This window comes from Macrotis lagotis, chromosome X, assembly GCF_037893015.1.
Source record: "Macrotis lagotis isolate mMagLag1 chromosome X, bilby.v1.9.chrom.fasta, whole genome shotgun sequence".
NCBI lineage: Eukaryota > Metazoa > Chordata > Mammalia > Peramelemorphia > Peramelidae > Macrotis > Macrotis lagotis.
Window position 1 is genome coordinate 491,983,670 of NC_133666.1, and position 26,324 is coordinate 492,009,993.

General features: G+C 34.3%; 2 pseudogenes; one reads left to right on the forward strand and one right to left on the reverse strand.

Moving 5' to 3' along the window:
* Window positions 1-231: 231 nt before the first annotated feature.
* Window positions 232-1,034, reverse strand: LOC141499301 (ornithine decarboxylase pseudogene; annotated as a pseudogene).
* Window positions 1,035-6,025: 4,991 nt separating this feature from the next.
* LOC141502885 (polycomb group RING finger protein 3 pseudogene) lies at window positions 6,026-6,803 on the forward strand (annotated as a pseudogene).
* Window positions 6,804-26,324: the final 19,521 nt, after the last annotated feature.

The following is a 26,324-nucleotide window of genomic DNA, read 5'->3' on the forward strand; positions in this document are numbered from 1 at the left end:
GAGTCTTGATTTGCTGTATGCACTACCCTCATGGTGCAGACATCACATAATAGGATTAGATATCTGAAGTCCATTGGAAGTAGAAGTAGGGGCAGCTAGGTGGCACAGTGGATAGAGCTCTGGCCCTAGAGTCAGGAGTACCTGATTTCAAATCTGACCTCAGACACTTAATAATTACCTAGCTGTGTGGCCTTGGGCAAGCCACCCCGTTGCCTTGAAAAAAAAAAAACCTTAAAAAAAGAAAGTAGAAGTAATAGCAATAGTACAAGTTCCCATGTTTTCAGTAACATCCAGTTTCCCATAAATACTTCTGATAATTCATAGCATTCAACAATCTAGTCAAAGCCATCATGCGATGATCACCATATGCTAGAAGAATAGTGCTTCTCATCTCTTTTGGATTTCTTCTGTAGGATGGGTTTAACATGTGCACAATCAAACAACATGCAATTCAATGATCCATATACTTCATCATTTATGTAATATCTAAAAGTATGATCTTCTGCCTCATATTCATCAGTAGAACCTGTATGTTGCTTTAATTTGTTTTTGTTTGTTTGGTTTTGTTTTTGGCCATGCTGTCAACTGCAAGCATGAGAAATGATGGAACATAATATTTGCCTGGTTCAGTTATGATCCTCATTCCAAAGACAGAAGGAAAATACTTGCTCAATGCTGGAATGCTACACTAGAGATAAGGTTTATGTCTTCAGAACTAGAAAAGTCACCACCAATATCAAGAAACCAAATTCTAATCCCATGTCAAAGACATATTGAGGGTCAGAAGCTGCTTGGACAAAGGTGTCTGGATAAGTATAATTGCTTCTGACATGGAAACTGACTTCAGTATTATCAATTTTCAGCTCATTTGTCTTCTCAGGGAGTAGCCACCTAGTTCTAAGAGTGGCACCAAATTTAATACTTAAATGACAACTAGGTTTGGATTCTTCTGTGGCAATCCTCAAAATCAGTTTTGCCTTTAGAAACGCTCTGGCAACTTTCATTAAGTCTACTTCACTATCAGAAGTCATCATTCTACTCCATTGTAGACAACATACTTAATTTATTACACTTGTTTGTATGGATTTGCAGATTAGTCTCTCCAGAGGCACTCCAAGACTCTGTACTAATTGTATTTTAATCTTCCCAGCAGAATTCAAATTCTACTTTCATTGCAGCAATTGTCTTAGCTGTAGTTCTGCTGTCATTATTTTTAGTAGCAGTGAAGCCTTCATCAAGGAAATTGAAGCTAATTTCATCATTGCTAAAGCTATTCAAGAGTTTTTGTTGTTCCTCTAAAGTGCAACAATGTAAAGACAAGCTATTTTCAACTTTATATCTAAGGAGCTTCTCCAGGAAGACAAAGTTCTGTTACATACGAGGCTACAATTGTGCCTTTAATGCAGCTATTGCATCGAAGTACTTTTAAAAACCATGGATGGAGTGGGCAGTCCCCATGGTGATACTTAAGATGAACAGCATTCTACAGCTGTGTCATTTCCCTAACCTCTAATACCATTCAGGGGCCTCCTGCCTGATTTTTTTGAGGGGGTGTCTTTGCAAGATTTGCCCAATTTAAGTGACTTGCCCAAGATCACACAGCTAGGTAATTATTAAGTGTCTGAGCCCAATTTGAACTAAGGTCCTCCTGACTCCAAGCTGGCGCTCTATCTACTTTGCCATATGACTGCCCCTGCCCAACTGATTTTAAAATTCTCTTCATGTTCTTCATCAAATCACATTTGCCTTCATCAAATAGCATTTTCAATGAGACCTGGACTAATTTTTCACCTTTCCATAAACTCACTATTTATGTCTGTTTAAAGCTGAAGTCCTGCACATTTGTTAACACTGGTATACAAAATAAAGCATGAATAAGCTGCATACTACTGTGATACTTCTTACGTTGATTATATGTATTACTCCACACCCCCAATCTGATACCTCACTATGGTATGAATTGACCCTGGATTCTCAGACAACATAATAATAGAGAATAAGCTTTGACAAATCTATCTTAATTTAAGCACTAGTCCAACAAAGTTCTTAAAAACTCTTCCCTAGGAGCATAGCTAGTGTTTCATGAATGCCTATAGTCAAACCAATTCAAAAAAGAGCATCTATTTAGTTATATGACCATTTCAAATCTGTTTTGTTGTCCACACAAAAGAAATAAAAAGACTTTAAATTATGGCAGTGGGGTTATATTTAAGATCTAAGTGACACTACTTTAAAGAAAATATTAAATACTACCTGCATTTATCATAGTGATCAGTTGTTTTTCCTTTGTTCTCCAAGAAGATCAGGACATCAGGACAATGATGCCAAGATATTAAAATGAATTGAATATAACTGGCCAGATAGAGGTTGTGCAAAGTCACCAGTCTCACTTTTTCCACTAGAACCATCTATCTGGGTCCAATGGCTAAATCATTCTCAAATAATCAATGTAATTTAAATTATAGTAACGAAAATGTGAATAAACCATTAAAGATAAGTTAAATTTCCCAGTTTTTATTTGAAAAATGCTAATTTTATTTTGAAGTTATTACAAACAGGATGTGTTATTCATGAAGAAAAATATCTTCTCTCAGATGTCAACTTTGAAAAATTCTAATTTATTGTGAGTTGAGTTCTTTTTTATAATATTTTATTATTTTTATAATTATATGTAGAGATAATTTTCACTATCATAAAGTTTTATCCCTCCCTCCCTTTTCTCTAGAATAGCAAGTAAACTGATTTAGGTTAGACATGTGCAGTCCTGTAACCCATATTTCTGTTTTAGTCATGACGTGAAAAAAGTCAAATTAAAAAGGAAACACAAGGAGAGAAAAGCAAAAAACAAAATTTGAAAGGACAGAATAATATGCTTTCATATGCATTCAGATTCCATAGTTCTTTTTAATTTATATTTTATTTGTTTTCCAATTACATAAAATAGTAGCTTATACATCTCATCTCCTGTAAAGATTTTGAATTTTATAATTTTCTTTCCTCCACCATCTCTTTCCTCCCCATCCCCAACAGAAGACAGTCTAGCAATCTATTCATTATTTCCATGCTATACATTGATTGAAACTGAATGTGTTGAGAGAAAAATCAAATCCGTGAGGAGAAAATAAAATATTAGACATAGCAAAATCTGGTAGTACATAAGACACTATCTTTACAAAAAATTGAAGATAATAGACTTTGGTCTATGTTTAAACTTCACAGTTCTTTCTCTGGATACAGTTGGTATGCTCCATTGCAGGTGCTATAAAATTGTACCTGATTGTTGCATTGATGGAATGAGGAAGTCCAATGAGATTGACCATCACCCCATTTTGCTGTTACCATGTACAATATTCTTTTGATTCTGCTCATCTTGCTCATCATCAGTTTAGGCAAATCCTTCCAAGTTTCTCTGAATTCCCATCCCTCTTGGTTTCTAATGGAGCAATAGTGTTCCATAACATACATATACCACAATTTGTTTTCCAATTCTTTGCTACCACACACAGGGCTGCTATGAATATTTTTGTACAAATGATGTTTTTAACCTTTTGCATGCTCTCTTCGGACTCAGTAGTGGTATTGCTGGATCAAAGGCTTTGCACATTTTTATTGCCTTTTGGGCATAATTCCAGATTGTTCTCCAGAAAGGTTGTATGAGTTCGCAGCTCCACCAACAATGCATTAGTATCAAAGATTTCCCACATCCCTTCCAACATTGAACACTGCCCTTTCTGGTCATATGGGCCAATCTATTAGGTGTGAAATGGTACCTCAGAGCTGCTTTAATTTACATTTCCTTAATCAGTTATGATTTAGAGCAATTTTTCCTGTGACCATGGATAGCTTTGTAGTTCATCATCCATAAATTAACTTGGCATATCCCTTTTGACCACTTCTCAATTGGGGAATGGCTTGGGGTTTTTTGCTTTTTTGTAAAATAAATTTGACTCAGTTCTCTATATAATTTAGAAATGAATGCTTTGTTAGAAATACTAGTTATAAAAATTGTTTCCCAAATTATTACTTTTCTTTAATCTTGGCTACAGTGGTTTTCTTTATGCAAAAGCCTTTAAATTTAATGTAATCAAAATTATCTAATTTGTTTTTAATGATGTTTGCCATCTCTTCTTTGGTCATAAACTACTTCCGTTTCTATAGATCTGACAAGGAAACTATTCCTTGATCTCCCAGTTTACTTATAATAGTGCCTTCCATGTCTAAATCCTATACCCATTTTGATCTTATCTTGGTATATGGTGTGAGATCCAATTTTCTGCCATACTAACTTCCACTTTTCCCAATGATTTTTATCGAAGAGAGAATTCTTATCCCAGGAGAAAGACTCTTTGGGTTTATCAAGCAGTTGATTACTATAATCGTTTCCTGCTCTTTTGCACCTAATCTATTCCACTCATCCACCACACTATTTCTGAGCCAATAGAGACAGTTCTGATGACTGATGCTTTATAGTATAATTTTAGATCTGTTAAGGCTAAGCTACCTTCTTTTTGACTTTTTTTTTTGTTCATTAAATCCCCTGGATTTTATTGACTTTTTGCTTTTCCATATGAATTTTGTTATGATTTATTCTAGGTCATTAAAATATTTTTTGGAAGTTTGATTGGTAAGGCACTAAATAAGTAGATTAATTTAGGTAGAGTTGTCATTTTTATTATCTTAGTTCATTCTATCCATGAGCAGTTGATCTTTGCCCAGTCTTTTTAGAAGTGATTTTATTTGTGAGAGATGTTTTGTAGTTGGTAACATATAATTTCTGATTCTACCTTAGAAGGTAGAATCCCAAGTATTTTATAATGTCTGAAGTTGCTTTAAGTGGAATTTCTTTTTCTAGCTCTTGCTGCTGTATCTTGCTATTAATGTAAAGAAATACTGAGGATTTATGAGGGCTTATTTTATATCCTGCAAATTTGTTAAAGTTGCTAATTGTTTCTATTAGTTTTTAGATGGTCTTTTAGGATTCTCTAGGTATACAATCATGTTATATGCAAAGAGTGAAATTTTTGTTTCTTCCTTCCCAATCCTAATACCTTCAATGTCTTTGTCTTGTCTCATTACTGAAACTAACATTTGTAATACAATATTGAATATTAGTGGTGATAATGGGCATCTTTGTTTAACCTCTGATGTTATTGGGAATGCCTCTAGAGTATCTCCATTGCATATAATGCTTGTTGATGGTTTTAGATAGAAACTGCTAACCATCTAGGAAACAACCCATTTATTCCTATCCTCTCTAGTGTTTTTAGTAGGAATGGATGTGGTATTTTGTCAAAGGATTTTTCAGGATCTCTTGAGATAATCATATGATTTCTGTTAGGTTTGCTATTGATATATATTATACTAACAGTTTTCCTAATATTGAACCAACCCTGAATTCCTGGGATAAATCCTGCTTGGTCATATTGTATAATCCTAGTGACAACTTGCTGTAATCACTTTGCTAAGATTTAAAAATTTTTGCATCCATAATCATTAGGGAAATTGTTCTATAATTTTCTTTCTCTGTTTTGTCTCTTCCTTGTTTAGGTATCAGCACCATAATGTTGTCATAGACGGAGTTAGGCAGAGTTCTGTCTTCACCTATTTTCCAAAGAGTTTATATATAATTGGAAAAAATTGTTCTTTAAATGCTTGATAGATGGGAGGACCCAGAGGGAGCAGCACCCCCTCCCCCTCCATGTGAGGGCCCCCCCAGCACAGCCCAGTGGATAGTTTTGTGAAGGTGCACAAGATATCACAAGGCTGAATGAAGTGATACAATGTCATCAGTATTTTTACAAATAAAATGAAGATTAGGTTTTAAAGTTTCCAAAATGTAGCATGAGATTCCAGTCTGTCTGTAGAAAACAGAAAATATACAAGGGACAGAGGAAAGGAACAGGGGTGAAGAGACAGAATACAAACTAAGACAGACTCCCCAGGATAAAAGAGTAAAGCACGTAGCATAAAATCCAATTACAAGACAGACTGAAGACAAAGAACATATCTAGAAGAGACACCAAAGATGTTGACCAGAAATATTAAGCTTTGGGATATAGATATCCATATCACATGTCACCTGTGCAATGGATACCTAATTTATGCTACCACTGTAATGGTGTTTGAATACCTTATGTAGAAGTTGCCTGGTAAAGTGTTTGGAAGAAAATAACACTTGTCTTATGTGTAGAATCGTTATTAATCAAAGTCATCTGATACAATACATTGGTCATGACAAGACAATGAGGAAAGAGAGGGAGTTCTATCACAAATTAGGCATGGAAGTGCCTGGAGACATCAAAGTCAAGACGTGTTCCTCCAAGCAATACTGAGACTCACACTGGAACAGTGAAACAAAAGCTGATGACAGTTTCAATAAAGAAACATCAGAAGAAAAACAAGAAGAGGATAATGACTATCACAGAAGTGATGAACAGGCAAGCATCTGCCTGGAATTCAATAGCAGCAGATTATGTGGATTGAAATGAAAATGGATCTGCTGCTTAGCACAGCCAACAGTCTTGCATCTAAAGCAGAAGTACATTGCCAAAAAAACTTAATCTTTCATCTTTCAATGACGGTGCTCCTGCCTTGGGCTTGCTGCTGAATTTGTGATTGGCCACCATAAACTCTGAGGATGCCGAACTGCTGTCACAGTGCTGACAGGCCACAATGAACAGAGTGGAATCAAGCACCAGGGATAGATCCAAGCTAAGATCAACAACAAGCGTCAAAAGTAATTTCATCCAGTGATGGAACAGAAGTTGGGAACCCAGGCATGGGCAAGATCCCAGACTGTGTAAGGAACAAGGCCAGCAACTTGTGATGGCTGGAGTTCACTGCCCATCACTTCCTCATGGACTCTCACTACTTGTGGGCCTAAGAGTATTGTGTCTGAGGGAGAAAGCCAGGAACTGGGGGGTCTGCCAGACAACTTTGGTCCAAAGCCATTGGCTCATGAATTAATGAGGGAAAATTCAATTTTCTCCACCCCTTCATCAGTACACACAGACCAAGGGGTCTGGGAAGAGGCCCTGCTCTTCAGGGAATGCAGAAGAGTCTACACTCCTCCCCTGGACCAGAGCCAGGATACACAAGACAGGAAACAAGGGCCTAGACCACCAGACACTGAGTGTGGGCTCCCTCTGACAACCAAATCCCATAAACAATTCTCTGCTATCACAAAAAATGTTTGATCAAATTCAATTGTGATTCCAACTGGTCCTGGAGAATTTTTGGTTAGGGAGTTCAATGATAACTTGGTGAATTTCTTTTTCTGAGGTAGGTTTATTTAGGTATTTAATTTCCTCTCCATTTAACCTGGGCTAATATATTCATCCATCTCACTTAGATTATCAAATTTAGTGGCATACAGTAGGGCAAAATAATTCCAAATTATTGCATTAATTTCCTCCTCATTGGTAATGAGGTCACCTTTTTTATGTATGATACTACTAATTTGGTTTTCTTCTTTCTTTTTTTTTAAATCAAATTAACCAAAGGTTCATCAATTTTATTTTTTTCATAAAAACCAATTATTGGTTTTATTAATTAGCTCAATAGTTGTTTTGCATTCAATTTTATTAATTTGTCCTTAAATTTTTACAATTTCTAATTTGGTATTTAATTGGGGGGGAGTTGATTTGTTCTTTCTCCAATTTTTAGTTGCATGCTTAGTTTATTGATTTCCTCTTTATCTATTTTATTCATGTAAGCAAGTAAAGATATAATTTTCCCCTAATAATTGCCTTGGCTGTATCCCATAAGTTTTGGTATGTTGTCTTGTTATTGTCATTATCAAGGATGAAATCATTAATTCTCACTATAATTCATTGTTTGATCTACTCATACTTTTTCAGGTTTTTGCAAGTCAAATGAGGTTAAGTGGCTTGCCCAAGGCCACACAGCTAGGTAATTATTAAGTGTCTGAGACTGGATTTGAACCCAGGTACTCCTGACTCCAGGGCCTGTGCTTTATCCACTGCACCACCTAGCCGCCCCCACTCATTCTTTAAAAATGAAGTTATTTAGTTTCCAATTAGTTTTAGGTCTGTCTCTCCATAGCCCTTTATTGCATGTGATTTTTATTGTATTATGATCTGAGAAAGAAGTATTCACTATTTCTGTCATTCTACATTTGATTATGAGGATTTTGTACCCTAGAATATAGTCAATTTTTGTGTAAGTGCCATGTACTGCAGAAAAAAGTATATTCCTTTCTATCCTCATTCAGTCTTCTCTAAATGTTTATCATTTGTAGGTTTTCTAATATTCTATTTACCTCCTTAACTTCCTTCTTGTTTTTTTATGGTTAGATTTATCTGATCTGAGAGAAGGAGGTTGAGATCTCTCACCAGTAGAGTTTCGCTGTCTATGTCTTCCTGTAGCTCATTACGCTTCTTCTCTAAGTATTTGAATGCTATAGCATTTGATATATGCATATTTAGTATTGAAATTGCTTCATTGTCTATGGTATCATTTAGGGGGATATAGTTTCTTTCCTTATCTCTTTTAATGAAATCTGTTTTTGCAGCTGCTTTGTCTGAGATAAGGATTTCTACCCCTGCCTTTTTCACTTTAGTTTAAGTAAAATATATTTGGGTTCAACCTTTTACCTTTACTCTATATGTATCTTGCTCCTTCAAAGGTGTTTCTTGTAAGCAGCATATTGTAGGATTCTGGGTTTTAATCCACTCTGCTACTCACTTACATTTTATGGGAGAATTCATCACATTCCAATTAAAAGTTATAATTATTAAGTCTTTATTGCCCTCCATGGGATATTCCCTCTGTTTGTATTTCCCCCTTTTTTACTTTATCCATATTCTACAATATTTTACTTCTGAATACCACCTACTTCAGTGTGTTTGCCCACTTATATCCACCCCCTTCCCTATCTTCCCCTTTCCATTTTCCCCTTCTTCCTTTTCTTCTTTCTGTTAATTCCCCTTCCCCCACCCTTTCCCCTTTAATATTTAAAAGGTTAATAAGGTTCTTAACTGAGTGTGTGTATGTTAATCATTCTTTGAGTCAAATCTTATTAGAGAAAGATTCAGAAAGTTTTCACTCCTCCCTTCTTCCCCTCTATTGCAATAGGGCCTCTGTACCTCTTCATCTAATATGATTTACCCCATTCAATCTCTTCCCTCCTCCCATCTCTTTAATGTTCCCCTTTTTAAGGAGATTTTGTTTTTTCAATAATTCTATCACAGTCTCAGATAAGTCATGAGTGTTCATTACTTCTGGCTGAGTATACTCTCTCTAATAGAGTTACAGTTCTCAAAAGTTATGAGAATCCTTCTCCCAGGTGGGAACATAGACAGTTCATCATATTGAATAGCAATTTTCTTCCTTTTTTTTAACTTTTTCATTTGTCTCTTGAAGTCTCCTTTTTGAAGTCCAAATTTTCCATTTGGTTCTGGTCTTTTCATCAGGAAAAGTTGAAAGTCTCATATTTCATTAAATGACCATCTTTTCCCCTGGAAGAGAAGGCTCAATTTTCAAGAAAAATAAATTCTTAACTGCATTCCGAACTCCATTGCTCTTCAAAATAGCATATTCCAGGCCATTTGATTCCTTAATGTTGATGCAGCCAGGTCCTGTGTAATCCTTACTGTGACTCCTTGGTGTCTAAATGGTTTCTTTCTGGCTGCTTCCAGAATTTTCTATTTTACCTGATAGTTCTGGAATGTGAACACAATATTCCTTTGGTGCTTTATTTTTTGGATCCCTTTCAGGAGGGGATCAATGTATTCTTTCAATAACTATATTGCCTTCTGATTCCATGGTATCCTTCAAAAGATCTTGCAATATTGAGTCCAGGCTTTTTTTTAATCCTCAGTATTGTTCAGGAAGCCCAGGAATTCTTAGGTTTTCTCTTCTGGATCTCTTCTCTAGGTCAGTAGTTTTGATAATGAGGTATTTTGCATTTTCTTCTATTTTTTCACTATTTGAGTTTTGTTTAGCATTTTCTTGTTGCCTTATGAAGTCATTAGTGTTCACAGATTCCATTTTTTTAAAGAAAATTTTCTTCATTTACCTTTTGAATCTCCTTTTCCAGTTGGTCAATTCTATTTTTGAAGGAGTTTTCCATTTGTCCAATTTTGATTTTGAGAGAATTATCTTCTTTTTTGTGAGTTATTCATTTTCTATTGTATGGTGTTTATTTTCTCTTGGGTTTCTTATCCTAATTTTTCCAAATTTTTAAAACTCCTTCCTGCCCTCTTCTAGGATGCCTTTCTGGGCTGGAGATCAATTCATATTCTCCTCAGAAGTTCTAGCTCTCTCTGAGTTAGGGTCTTTGTCTTTGAGGTTTCAATGGGCCCCCCTTTCCACTGGCCTTTTAATTTTCCTAGGATATTTGTGTTGGGGCAGAGACTGGTTCACACACCTTTGGTTTTGAAAACCCTAGAAAACTCTAGGTTTAATAATACTAGGTTTAAGACTAGATTTAATAGCTCCTAGTGAGCTGGCTGGAAGGGGGTGCTAGAGGCTTTCTCTGGAGTGTCTGTAACCCTTATTTGTTTTCCACTGCCTAGATCTTGGGAACTGAACAGGGTCTGAATCATCCTTAAACAATGTGTGTTGGGCTCTTATAATATGTAATTAATCTCATTATTATTGACTCAGTACTGAGAGAGAACTGCTGCCCACCTGAGCCTTGGGGAGGGGGGAGTAGGTGGGAAAGTTGTTACTGTGTTTCTTCCGTGTTTTGTCCCTTTCTCTCATAGGGATCAGGACCAGCAGCTCAACTGGAAACATAGGGACTTTGCTGAAAATACAAGGCCCTCAGTCCTGGTCTTTCAGGCCAGTGGAGCCTACCAGATTAATGTCTAGCCCTGCTGGAGCTCTCCCATCCAATGAACTGGAACTCTCCCTCCAATTTTGGTGGAGCTCTCTTGCCTGATTACAAAGTCAAAAGCTTCCATGGCTGTTCTAGATCTCACCCAACATCCTCTGCACTGGCTCTGCCCCCTGTCCCTGGCTCACCCACATTTCCCTAAGACAGGCCTTGCTGGAAATGTTCTCCTTTGTTATTCTCTGCATTTTCTGGATTTGAATTCTGTTAAGAGGCTTGTTTCATATTAGTTCTGGGGGAAACCAGGAGACCTTAGCACAGTGCCTGATTTCTCTTTGCCATCTTGGCCAGAAGTCCCATAATTCTTTTGCTAGATATAGATGGAATTTTCCATTGCAGATCTTTTAGAATTACTTTTGCTAGTTATGTTGCTGAGAAGAACTAAGTTCATCATATTTGATCATTGCACAATCATGTTGTTAGGATGTTCTCCTGGTTCTGCGCACTTCACTTAGTATCAGTGCATGTAAATTTTTCCAGGTATTTTTCCTAAATTATACCTGTTTGTTGTTTCTTATAAAGCACTAACATTCCATTATATTCATATGACACAACTTGTTCAGGCATTCCCAAAATGATGTGCATCCCTTCAACTCCAAAATAACATAGAGCTGCTATGAATATTCTTCTACAAGTGGTTTTGTTTCCCTTTTTCTGTGCTGTTTTTGAATTCAGACCTAGTAGTGGTATTGCTGGATAAAAGGGTATGTGTATTTTTATGATCCTTTGGAATTAGATTCAAATTGCTCTCTAGAATTTTAGATAAATTCACAATTCCTCCAAAAGTGCATCAGTGTCCCAGTTTTCCCATATCCCCTCCAACATTTATCATTTCCTTTTTCTATTATATTAACCAATCTAATAAGTATGAGGTGGTTCTTCAGAGTTACTTTAATTTGAATTTTTCTAATTAATAATTATTTCAATGATTGTAGATAGCTTTAATTTCATCAGAAAAATGCATAATCATATCCATTGACCATTTATCAATTGGGGATTGATTTGTATTCTTATGAATTTGATTTATTTCTCTATGTATTTTAGAAATGAGCCCCTTAACAGAAACACAGGGTATAAAAATTGTTTCCCCACTTTCTGCTGTCCTAATTTTGGTTGTATTGCTTTTGTTTGTATAAAACTTTTCCATTCAATTTTATCAGAAATTATCCATTTTATATTTCATAATGTTCTCTACCTCTTTTTTATTCATAAATGGAATCTCTTTATAAATAACAGGTAAACAATTCCTTGATCTTTTAGTTGATGCATGTTATTACACTTTATATCTAAAACATATACCCATCTTTAGCGTATCTTTGTATATATTATGAGATGTTGGTCTATGCTTAGTTTCTGCCATACTATTTTCCAGTTTTCCCAGCAGTTTTTGTCAACTAATGAGCTCTTATCACAGAAGCTGGAGTCTTTGAAGTTACTGAAAGATAAATTAGTATATTTATTTACTACTATGTCTTGTAAACCTAACCCAATCCACTGATTCAGCACTTTATTTCTTAGCCAGTACCAAATAGTTTTGATAACAGATGCTTTATAATATAGTTTTAGATCTGGTATGGCTATGTCAACATCTTTTGCATTTTTTTTCATTAATTCCCATGATATTCATGATCTTTTGTTTTTTTTTTCAGGTAAAATTTATTTTTTTTAGCTCCATAAAACAATTTTTTGAGTAGTTTGATTGGTATGGCCTTAAATAAGCAGATAAAGTTAGATAAATTTTTGCTTATTATTATATTACACAACTTACATATGAACAGCTGTTATATTTCCCGTTGTCTAGATCTGACGCTATTTGTGTGAAAAAATATTTTGTAACTAAATTTATATAGTAGTTTGGTTTGTCTCAGCAGGTAGGTTCATGCAAATATTTTATGCTGTCTGTAATTATTTATTTTTGTTTTTTGTTCTTAGGTTTTTGCCAGGGAAACGGGGTTAAGTGGCTTGCCCAAGGCCACACAGACAGCTAGGTATTTATTAAATGTCTGAGGCCTGATTTGAACTCAGGTACTCCTGACTCCTGGGCCAGTGCTCTATCCACTGTGCCATCTAGCTGCCCCTGTAATTGTTTTGATTTTTAAGGTTTTTGCAAGGCAAATGGGGTTAAGTGGCTTACCCAAGGCCACACAGATAACTAATTATTAAGTGTCTGAGACTGGATTTGAACCCAGGTACTCCTCACTCCAGGTCCGGTGCTTTATCCACTGCGCCACTGAGCCGACCCCTTCAATTGTTTTGAATGAAATTTCTCTTTCTTTCTCTGGCTGCTATGTTTTATTTGAAATATATATATATATATATATGTATATATATATATATACATATATATATATATATATATATATGTATATACATATATATATATATATGTTGATGCTATATGTGGGTTTAGCATATATCTTGCAACTTTGCTGTAGTTATTGCTTCAGGCAATTTTTTAGAAGATTCTCTAGGATTCTTTGAGAATCATCATATTATCTGCAAATATCATATCATCTGCAAAGTGATGGGTTATTTCCTCATTGCCTATTTTAATTCTTTTAAAATCTTTCTTTTCTCTTATTGATAAAGTAATACTTTGAGTACAATACTGAATAACAGTGGTGATAACAGGCATCTTTGTTTCACCCATGATCTTATTGGGAAGGTTTCTGGCTTATCCCCATTGCATGCGATGCTGATTTTAGATAGATACTGGTTATCTTTTTAAGGAAAGAGAAGTTTATTCTGATGCTCTCAAGTATTCTTAAATGAAATGGGATGCTGAATTTTGTCAAGAGCTTTTTCAACCTCTATTGAGATAATAAGATTTCTGATAGTTTTGCTATGGATGATTATGTTGCATTATTCATAAACAATCCATCTGGTCATAGTGTATTAAACTTGTAAAAACTTGCTATAATCTCTTTGCTAATATTTATTTAAATTTTTGCCTTAATATAATAGAAAATTTGGTCTATAAATTTTTATCTATTTTGACTTTTTTGGTTCAGCTATCAACATTTTTGTGTCATAAAATAAATTTGATAGTTATTAGCCTTTTTAAAATAAATTATATAGTAATGGAATTTATTGTTCTTTATATGTTTGGTATATAATTCAATAGTGAATTCATCTTGTCCTAGAGATTTTTTCCTTAGGGAATTCATTACTATCTCGTCCAAATTTTTTATGAATTTTACATAATGAAATGAGTTTATTTAACAATTTTATTCCCTTTTCTGTTAATCTTAGCAATTTGTATCTTTGTAAATATTCATCCATTTCACTTAGATTGTGAGATTTCTTGGCAAAATAGTTCCAGATCACCACTTTATTTTACTATTCATTGCTAGTGAATTCACCTTGTTTTTTCATTTTTGATGCTAGTTTTCTGATTTTCTCTTTCTTCTTTTAATCAGATTAACCAAAAGATTTTATTTCTATTTTGTTGTGTATTTTCATAAAACCAACTTTTAGTTTTATTAACTAGCTAAATACTTTTTTGTTTTCAAATTTATTAATTTCTCCATGGATTTTCAGGATTTCCAAAGTGTTATTTAATTGGGATTCTAATTTTCTTTTCTTCTTCTAGCTCTTTTAGTTGCATGATCAATTCATTCATCTCTTATTTCTCTAATTATTTCATATGTCCATTTAGAGATATAAAAATTTCCCTGGTGACTGTTTTGAATTTATCCCATAAGTTTTGGTATATTGTCTCATTATTGTTATTCTCTTGGATGAAATTATTGATTGTTCCTACGTTTTGTTCATTCTTTATAATTAGGTTATTTAGTTTCTGATTTATTTTTAATCTATCAGCTTTTTGGTTACATGTAATTTTTATTGCAGGATGATCTTAAAATATTCATTTAATATTTTTACCTTTCTGTATTTGATCATTTTTATAACTTATTATATAGTCAATTTTTAAATATGTCCCATATACTATTGAAAAATATGTATATTCCTTTTTATCTGCAATTAAAATCTCCAGAGCTCTATCATTTATAAATTTTCTAATTTCCTTAACTTCTTTCTTGTTTATTTTGTAGTTAGATTTATCTAATTCCAAGAGGTCAAGGTACCCCCATTAGTATGGTTTTATTGTCAATATTTTCCTTAACTTCCTCTCTGGGGAATATATATACATATATATTTAGAATTGACAATATTTCATTTTCTATGGTACCTTTTAGAAAGATATACGTTTTTCTTTATTCCTTTTAATTAGCTTTATCTTTGCTTTTTCTTCATCTGAGATCAAATTACTATCTCAGCTTTTTTTTTTACTTCAGCTGAAGCATAATATATTCTGATCCAGTTTTTTTTTAATTTGCTCTGCATTGAGTAGGTTTCTTGTAGTCCGCATATTGAAGGATTCTGTTTGCTAATCCATTCTTCTAATCACTTCCATTTTATGAGTGAGTTCATCCTATTCCATTCACTATTACGATTACTAACACTGTATTTCCTTTCATCCTATTGTGATTAGGTAGCAGACAACATTGAGCACCAAAACTGGAGTCAGAAGAAACAGAATTCAAATTGGGTCTCAATCATTTGATACTTATTATTTAACTTAGCCTGGGCAAATCACTTATCCCTGATTACCTCCCATCAAAGTCAATTCCAGGCATCCTGATCTACATTTGGCCACTGAACTACAATGACTCCAGAGGAGAAAGTGAACTTGAAGACTAAGCACAGCACTCTCTCATTTAATTCTAATTCACAAGCTTGTTGCACCATCACTTCCTTGATGGCATGGTCTTCTTTGAAAATAAAGGACAAACAACAATTTTCCCCATTTATAATTCTTTCTCACCGTTCATCCTATATTCCTCCTCATCAGTATTTTGCTTTTCGCCATTTTCTTCCTCAATCTGCCTTTTCTTTTATCAGTTCCCATCTGTTCCCTTCCTTTTTACTTTCCCTTCTTATTTCCCTGTATGGTGAGATACAAATTTAAACCCATTTGGGATTTATCTGGGTTATTCCCTTTTTAATTCAATCTCTCAACAGTAAGATTAAATCAATGTTCACAGCCCCTCTTCTTTCCTACATAAAATGTCCTGTATGCCTCTTCATGTAATGTGATCTATTCTCTGCAGACTCCCCATTCTTCTCCCATTATAGTACATTTGTATGTCTTTTTTCCCTCTGCTATCATCATATCATAAACAAAATAACCCTTTATTTAAGAATACTCCATTTAATTATCCTTATAGAAATACAATTCTCAAGAATAGCAAGCATTATCTTCCCATGTAGGGATGTAAAATTCTTAATGACTATGTTTTCTTTACAGTTACCTTTTTACACATCCCTTGAGCCTTTATTTGAAGACCAAATTTGCTGTAAAATTCTGATCTTTTTATCTGGTAGTTTGAAAGTCCCTTATTTCATTGACTTCTTCATCTTTTACTCTGAAAGTTGGGATTTTGAAGGGCAGTTGATTCTTGGTGATAATCCAAGCTCCTTGCCCTCTGGAATATTATATTCTGGGCTTTCTGATTCTTTAATCTTTGTGTTTCTAAGTCCTGTGCTATCTTGACCCTGGCTCAGTGGTATTAGAAATGGTTTTTTTGTCTTCTTGCAATATTTTCTCATTTAAATGATATTTCTAAAATTTTCCCACAATGTTCCTTTGAGATTAAATTTTACCATCTCCTTAAAAGTGAATTTTTTCAAAGAATATTTTACTCTATTGTTTCTATTAGAAGTTTTACTCAATAATTACCTAAAATACATATATACATACACACACACACACACACACACACATATATATATATATATATATATATATATATATATATAATGCTTTGGTTGATGGCTTCCACATAGTTCAGTTACTTTTAAATTATCTCTCCTAGACTTATTTTACAGGTAAATAATATTTCCTATGAGGTACTTTATATTTTTTTCTATTTTTTTCAGTCTTTTGAGTTGTTTGATGAATTCTTGATGTATTATAGAGTCACTAGTTTGCCCAATTTGCTAATTTTTTTAGATGTTTGCAAAGCAAGCGGGTTTTAGTGACTTGCCCAAGGGCACACAGCTAGATAATTAGTAAGTGTCTGAGGCTGGATTTGTACTCAGATATTACTGATTCCAGGGCCTATGCTCTATCCACTGTGCCACCTAGATGCCCCCAAATTCTAATTTTTTAAGAAAGATTTTATTTATTTCAAGTTTTACAATTTCCCCCCATTCTTGCTTACCTCCCACCACCCCCCCACAGAAGGAATTATGTCAGTCTTTACATTGGTTCCATGTTATACATTGATCTCAGTTCATTGTGATGACAAAGAAATCATATCCTTGAGGAAGAAAAGTAAAATATGAGATAGTAAAATTACATAATAAGATAACATTTTTTCCTCCTAATTTGATGGTAATAGTCTTTGGTCTTTGTTCAAAGTTCATAATTCCTTCTCTGGATACAGAGGATATTTTCCATTGCAGATAACCCAAAACTGTCCCTGGTTCTTGCACTGAAGGGATGAGCCAGGCCATCAAATTTGATCAACACCCCCATGTTACTTTTAGGGTGTACAGTATTTTTCTGGTTCTGCTCATCTTGTTCATTATCACTTCAAGCAAATCTTTACTAGCTTCCCTGAATTCCCATCCCTCCTGGTTTTTAAGAGAACAATAGTGTTCCATGAAATACATATAGCACAGTTTGTTAAGTCATTCTCCAATTGAAAGACATTCATTTAATTTCCAATTTTTGGCCACTACAAACAGGGCTGCTATAAAATATATTTATACAACTGCTGGTTTTATACTTTTTTTCATAATCTCTTCAGGGTATAGACCCAGTAGTGGTATTCCTGGGTCAAAGTGTATGCAAATTTCTGTTGCCTTTTGGGCATAATCCCAAAATGCTCTCCAGAAAGTTTAGATGAGTTCACAGCTCCACCAACAATGTATTAGTGTCCCAGATTTCCCAAATCCCTTCCAACACTGATCATTGTTCTTTCTGGCCATATTGACCAGTTTGAGAGGTGTCAGGTGGTATCTCAGAGATGCTTTAAATTGCATTTCTCTATTTTGCCCAACTCTATGCCAATAAGAACTGCAATTTAATTTCTTCCTCATTGGTGGTGAGTTCACCTATTTCTTTTAGGATATTAACAATTTGGTTTTCTCCTTTCTTTTTTTAAATCAAATTGACCAGAGATTTATCAATTTTGTTGTTTTTTTTTCATAAAACCAGGTCTTGGTTTTATTTATTAGTTCAATAGTTTTCTTGCTTTTGATTTTATTAATTTCTCCTTTAATTTTTAGAATTTCTAATTTGGTATTTAATTGGGGGTTTTAATGTGTTCTTTCTCTAATTGTTTTAGTTGCATATTTAGTTCAATGATTTCCTACTTCTCTAATTTATTCATGTAAGCATTTAAAGATACAATATATCTCCTGACAGCCACCTTGAGTGTATCCCATAGTTTTGGTATGTTGTATCATTATTGTCATTATCTAGGGTGAAATAATTATTTCTATAATTTGTTCCTTGATCCATTCATTCTTTAAAATGAGGTTATTTAGTTTCCTATTATTTCTGGTCTATATCTCCCTGTCTCAGTATTGCATATGATTTTTATTGCATTATGATCTGAGAAAGATGTATTCACTATTTCTGCCTTTCTGCAATTGATCGTTAGGGTTTTATGCCCTAGTACATAGTCAATTTTTACATAAATGCCATGTACTGCAAAAAAAAATTCCTTTCTATTCCCATTCAGTTTCCTCCATAGGTCTATCATATCTAGGTTTTCTAATAGTCTATTTACCTCCTTATCTTCCTTCTTCTTTATTTTATCATTTGATTTATGTAAATCTGAGAGCAGGGGGTTGAGGTCTCCCATTAGTTGAGTTTTGATTTCTGCCTGTAGATCTTTCAACTCCTCCTCTAAGAATTTGGATGCTGTTCCATTGGGTGCATACATAATTAGTATTGAAATTACTTTATTGTCTATGGTACCTTTTAGGAGGATATAGTTTCCTTCCTTATCTCTTTTGAGACTACCTATTTTTGCAGCTGCTTTGCCTGAGATAAGGATTGCTACCCCTGCTTTTTTCACTTCAGCTGAAATTATATTTTGCTCCAACCTATTACTTTTATTTATATGTATCTATCTGCTTCAAATGAGTTTCTTGTAAGCACCCTATTGTAGGAATCTGGTTTTTAATCTATTGTGCTACCCACTTACTCTTTAAGGGAGAGTTCATCCCATTCATATTCAAAGTTATAATTACTAACTCTTATTTGCCCCCCATACTATCTTTATTGTTTGTATTTTTCCCCTTTTTTCCCTTTATCCATATTCCCCAGTATTTTGTTCTTAATACAGTCACCTTCAGTGTGCTTGCCCTCTTATAGCAACCCACCTCCCCCTTTTTCCACTTTCCCTTTCCCTCTTCTTCCCTCCCTTCTGTTAGTTACACTTTTTCTCCCCCTCCCTGTCCCCCCTTCCCCTTTTCACCTTTTAATGCTTGAAAGTTAAGATAAGATTCTTAACTTAATTAAGTGAGTCTATGTTAACTTTAAGCCAATTACAATAGGTCTTTTGTAACTTATGATGTAATGTGATTTATGCCATTCAGTCTCCCTCTAACCTCCCTTCTCCTTACTGCCCCCTTTTTTTAAGGAAGTATTTTTTTTAAAATCATTCTATCTGAGTCACAGAAAAGTTATGAGTGTCCATCACTTTTGGCTGTGTATGTTCTCTCTAATGGAGTTACATTTCTCAAGAGTTATGAGACTCTTTCTCCAAGTGGGTATATAGCCAGTTTCATCTTATTGTATAGCAGGTTTTTTTAACCTTTTCATGTGACTCTTGAGCCTCCTGTTTGATGTGCAAATTTTTCTCTTTACCTCTGGTCTTTTCATCATGAAATCTTAGAAGTCTCAGATTTCACTAAATGTCCATCTTTTTTTCCCCCCGGAAGAGTAGGCTCAGCTTTGCTGGGTAGTGTATTCTTGCCTGCATCCTAAGCTCCCTTGCTCTTTGGAATATCTCATTCCAGGCCCTTCAATCCCTTAATGTTGCTATGGCCAAGTCCTGCATATTCCTTATTGTGGTTCTTTGATATTTAATTTATTTTTCTTTTTGGCTGCTTGTAGGATTTTTTTTTCTTTTATCTGACAGTCCTGGAATTTGGCCACAATGTTCCTTGGTGTTTTCACTTTAGGATCTCTTTCCACAGGGAATAGATGTATTCTTCAATAACTGTTTTAACTGTTTTTGCCCTCTGCTTCTATGATATCAGGGCAATTTCTATCACTAAATCCTGTAATATTAAGTTCATGTTTTTTTTTCTCTTCAGTGTATTCAGGAAGGCCAATAATCTTCAGATTCTCACTTATCAATTGGGTTCTCGAGATCAGTGCTTTTTCTGATGAGGTATTTTACATATTTTCTATTTTTTCGATCTTTTAGTTTTGTTTAACACAATCTTGCTGTCTCATGAAGTGATTAGTTTCTGCTGAATTCCATTCTTCTTTTCAAGAGAAGATTTTTCTTCCTTTATCTTTTGCAAATCCTTTTCTAGTCCATTGGTCCATTTTATTTTTGAAGGACTTTTCTTTTTGCCCAAATGTATTTTTGAGAGAATTATTTCCTTTTTGCATTTGCCCAATTGAGGATTTGAGAGAATCATTTCTTTTTGCATCTGCCCAATTGAAGATCTGAGAGAGTTGTTTTCATTTTGAATTTGTCCAGTTGTTTTTTTCCAAGGATTTGTTTTCTTGTGCATGATGTAATTTTCTCTTGCAAGGTGTTGATTTTCTCTTGAGTTTCTTTTCCCAGTTTTTACAAATGATTTTTAAACTCCTTCCTGATTTCTTCAAGGAAGTCTTTCTGGGCTGGATACCAATTCATATTCAGCAGTGCTAGATCTCTCTGTGCTAGAATCTGTTCTCTTCTCAGTATTTCTCCACGGGGCCCCCTTTTCTCTGACATCTTTTCATCTTGTGTTTGGGGAGGGGGTAGGGGTGCTGGTCTCAGAGGTTTGTTTTTGAAGATCCTAGAGGTTTTGTTTACTTGGTTTAGTAATTCCAAGAGACAGCCAGTAGGGGGTGCTGGTTGCTTCCTCTGGAGTGAGGTCCTCAGCCACAGGGTCACAGTTGACCTTCAACACTGGTTTGGGCACTGGGGGAGGGAGTTAATCTCTTTCTGTTGAGTGAACTCTGTTGCCCTGAGTTCTTTGTTCTGGGCAAAGGGCCCTGCTGAAAATAGGGAGCTTAGTTCCCTGGCCCAGTTGGTTGTGCTCCAGGCATACACTGAGACTCCATGCTGGAACTCACCCTCCAGTAGCCCCTCCACTCCCCCCCCCCAAAGACTCTGCAGCTAAATTTGGATCTTGCAATGCCACTCATTGAAGTCTCTATGACTGTGGCTGGCCCTCTTGCTTCTCCCAGCTGCTGTTCCCACGCTCTTGTCTCTTGGTTCACCCATGGTCCCCTGAGACAGACCTTCTTGGTAGATGTTCTTCTCCTAGCTTCTGTTTTGGGGTTTTGTTGATCGAATTTATGTTAAGAGGTTTCTCTCATGTTATTTCTGAGGAAAGAGAGAGCACCTATCACATTGCCATTTTGGCCAGAAGCCTCACAATATTAATTTTTAAGAATTTGTTATCTTTTGTTAATTTTATGTCTCCTTTTCCAATTGGTAAATTCTACTTTTAAAGATATTTTCACTTTCAGATTTTTCATAATTCTCCTGTATGACTTTCAAATCTTTGTCCAATTTTCCTCTAGTTTTCTCGTTTGATTTTGAAAATCCTTTTTGAGCTCTTTGAAGAGGACTTTTTGGAATTGAGACCAATTCATAATCCCCTTGAAGCTCCAAATGTAGGCATTTTATCTCTGCTTTCCTCTTCTGAGATGACATTTTTATCTTCTCTGTTTGCATAGCAGCTTTCTATGCTTAGAGCTTTTTTTTGGTTTTTTGATCATTTTGAAATTTGAACTTGGCTTCTGGGCCACAGGGGCATAATCCTAAACATTTTGAGCTTGAAGCAAGGGTTCTGATCACAGTTTTTTTAGCACTTGGGTCTCAGGTGCTAGTGGCATCCTCCTTATGTTTGGGTAACCTGAACCAGTCCCACCTGTTGTACCTACATTTCAGGGTTTAGTTTGCTTGCTGCATTGGGACTAGGGTCTCACTGCTGGTCTGTTGTTACCTCCAGTCCACTAAGCTGGGCTCTGTGCTGTGACTGTGAACCTGCTGGCTTCTCCCTTCCCTGCCCAAAGTCGACTGCCTTTTACAGAATTAAGATAGACTCTCCCAGAAGTCCGCACAAGATGTCTTGAACTGAATAGTTCTTCAACTCCATCTTTTTGTGAATTCTGTAACCTTAGGGTCTGTTTAGAAGAAGGAAACTGGGAAAAGCTTGTGGAATCTCCCAGCTTCTCCCTACTATCTTAACTCTGACCATGAATTGTGAACTATAATATTTTTAAAGAAAACTTTGTGTTTCCATAATATGTTATATATTGATATATATATATATATTCATTATCTGTAGCCAAAATGTATATATATACATATATATGTACATAGATGTATATATATACATACATAAACATACATATATGTGTGCATTATATAACTTATGGTTATAAAAAGTAAGAGTGAGAAAATCTTGAAATAATTAAGAAAAGTAAAAGGAAACAAAAATTTAATATTTTTGAAATTAATATCAATCTATTAAAATTAAAACAGAAAAATTGGTTTTATGTTTGACTTCTTTTTTATATTGTTTTTTTCTATTTGAATAATTGTTTCTTAATTACTTATTAGTTTTTAGAAAGTTATAAGATTCAATAATTCATTTATTGAATATATATATATATATATATCACATGAATTTTACCTGAAAATAGAGATGTTTAACTGATTAATCTGACCAAAAATTTAGTAGTGAAGGAGAATCAACATTCATTTTCCTGCCTAAACAAAAATATTTCACCTAGACTCATAAAGAAAGGTGTCACTTTGAGCAGTCTATTATTTTTGGTAATAATCAGGTTACCATAAAATCTAAAGTTTTTGAAATGAGCTTTTTGTGTCTTTTTGTGGGTTATAAGAGTGTAGTAGGGATGGATCAAATTTAGTTGTTTCATTAAGCACCCTCATGAAATATTTTTCAGCAAACTTTGTAGATAATGTTCAATCTTATTTTTTTACATTTTTTCTTCAGAAAATTAAATGATTCAGATTTAATAGAACATTCATTAAATTAGCTCATTTTCATTTCTTCTCCCCCTTCCTTTTCTCCTTTTCTTTCTTTCTTTCCTTCCTTTTGTTTGTCTGCTTTCTCTCTCTTTCTCTTCCTTTCTCTTTTCCTCTGTTTCTTCTTCCATTAAAATGCAAACTTTTATAGATTATTTCACTGACTTCTTTATGGTCACATTTTAAAACTTAGAATATAATATATCTGCAGGTAGTTTAAATTTCTTTCATTAATTGCAGTTTTAAAATTCTATATGACTGAATCTTTGGCTATACATTTCTCAATTCATTACTTTGTGCAGGAATGTTAATCTTTTCAGGAGAATAGGGTGTTTGCATTTCTAGGTTCCATTTCTAAATAAGAGTCAGAAAGAATTAACCCAATTACAATTAGAAACCTTTACTATGTTTTCACTTGAATTGCCAAGTCCTCAGATTAGAAAACTGCCAGGATTGAATTCCTTTTGATTACCATGACAAAAATAATTAAAAATGTTACAAAGAATGACTTCTATTTAAGAGAACAGAAAATATAATACATACACACACACACACACACACACACACACTCAGAAATGAAATAAGATATCATATTGCTTGGTGGCTATTTGATAGTAGAAGGCCATAGTACTAAATACAGTATATCCCAGAGTTTCAATGTGAGAGGCCTCTTAATATTTGATAAGTTCTACTGAGTCTTACAGGAAATCTGCTCTTCAATGGGAATTTAGCCCAAAAATGAGATCTTCACTCTCAAAATTCTAGACTTCCTTGACAAAGATGATAATAGAAGCAACAGAAACATTTCTGCTCTAATCTGAAATAAAGTATAGAACATGCTCAATATTTTTTAAATAACAATACAGAAATTTATTTTAAAAAGAGCTCCACTTTTATTCCTAGTGTTTTCCCAGTTATATATTAAAACTACTTTTAAAAACACTCCATTTCTTAGACTCTACTTTATAACATATTTGAGATATCAATTCCTACTAGGTATCAATAAACAGACTGACAAAGATAGATAGATTCGTATATACATACATAGATACATAGGTAGATGATAGTTAATATAAAATGCATATTTCATATTTTTACCTTTTTAAAACTTAAAATTTGTTTTTTTGAATTATATTATATTATATTATATTATTATATCATCCTCATGAATTTTATTGCTTAGAAAGAATGCTGAAATTACAGAACCTTGATGTAAATTAGAGATTATCTTTATTCTTTTGCTTAAGATACTTAACCTCTTTGGGCTTCAGTTTTCTTATTTCAAAAATCATAGGACGCTTTATTCCATGTTAATAATAATGTTTCTCATCAACCATTAATATCAAAGATGGTTTAATAAAATTAAATGTATGAAACTAAAATTCCTGCTATTCCATCAGCTAAAGCAAAGGGTAGAAAAAATGTCTATCACTAATTCAGAAGGGATGAAATACAAGTTTGACTTGATAATCATGCACGAAAAACAAAACAATAATAAATAATCCAAAATCCTAAGTGTAGGTTATGCTTGAGGGTATTTTGAAGTAGAAAAGACAAATTCTAAACAGTTGTGCAGCTGTTGTTTAAAGAAGAGTGTGTAACTTGTACAGATGCTGTTAATGTAGTTAGATATATAGAGAAATTTATGTTTGTCAATATGACACACTCCATCAACTTCTTTCCTAGAGTACCTTATACATGAGAGCAGGAAAGCACAAAATGCCATAAAACCAAGGATATTCTCAGGAACGAGAGTGGAAGATGGTTTTGCTTCTAGTGGAGTATTTATGGGTCCTGAAGTGAGTAATGTGTTAGGGCTGATTTTCAGCATTTTACAAAGAATAACTGAAGGAAAATAAGGATAGGGTTAGCATCTCTTCGAGAGAAAGGACATATCTCATATACAAGTCATTCATGTTCACTGCAATTTAATTAAGAAGTAATGTAAGGGGGGCAACTAGGTGACACAATAGAGAGAGTACTGGCCCTGTAATCAGGAGCAACTGAGTTCAAATTCATTCTCAGACACTTAATAATTACCTAACTGAGTGACCTTGGGCAAGTTACTTAGCCCCATTGCCTTGAAAAAATAAAAAATATGTAGAAGAAATGTAAGGCTACAGAACAAACAGCGTGTTAAGTGGCTAGAGAGAAATACAGCAAGCCAAGTGAGATATACACTTTTAGGATTCTAGAAGACAGAAAGTGTGTTTTAGTAAAAGGAGCCACAGAATTTGGAGTCAAGAAATTGTAGTTTGAATCTACTCACTACCTTATGAGCTTTTCATTTCCTTCCCATTTTGTGGAGTGATTTTGTTCATGTGTAGAATGAATTGTCTGGAACAATCAGTCATTAAGATTTCTACTGATTTGTTCTTTGCTATAAATTAAAGATAGATGAGGAAATGGTCTTTGAATTTGTCAATATTAAGATACATGAAATAAACTGAAGACTGTGAATGGAGGAAGCCTTATCTGCCTTTAGGGAAGGATTTCAAATAAAATATCTGCTATTAATAGAACTCCACTCACAGTGGAAACCTAAGGATACTTGGTAGATAAATGCTAGAATTCCACTTCAGGTAAGCACCTTAACTCCGCAAGTCTGCACATGGCCAGGTTGCTCCTTTGAGCATTTACATGGGCATGGCATACAATTTCTGATATGTTTGTTTCAAGAGCTTCATAAACAAGGTGTATCAGCCTATCAGCAGAACCAAGGGAAGCATCATCTGCTAATTCTTCTAAAAGAAAGGACGGTAAGAATCAGCAAACAGGTTTCACTCATTGCTGGGTAATATTTTCTCTTGTCTAGCTCCCCAACATGAGCTTAAACATCATAATAACACTAATTTGACTTTATCCATATTGTAATTACCTGGGAGAATAAAAAAAAATAAAACTAACTTAAAAACTTTACATGGTCTATCTCTTAATTCCTCATTATACAGATTGTGTTTATATTGTCTAGGGTCAGAAGGGTCGTACTGGTACAGGACAGGATTTTTTTGTTTTGTTTTGAGGTTTTGTTTTGTTTGTTTTGTTTTTCATATCTATGTCTCTAAGAGAGAAGAGTGTCATTGTGACATCCTATTGATCTCTATTTGTTGGTCAGTGGAATTCAAGATGTAGTCTTTTTGTTGAGATCAGTCACTGACAGGTTGGCAGTCTGAGATGAGACTTGCCTCTCAGAATCTGTTTAAAGCAAAGGTACC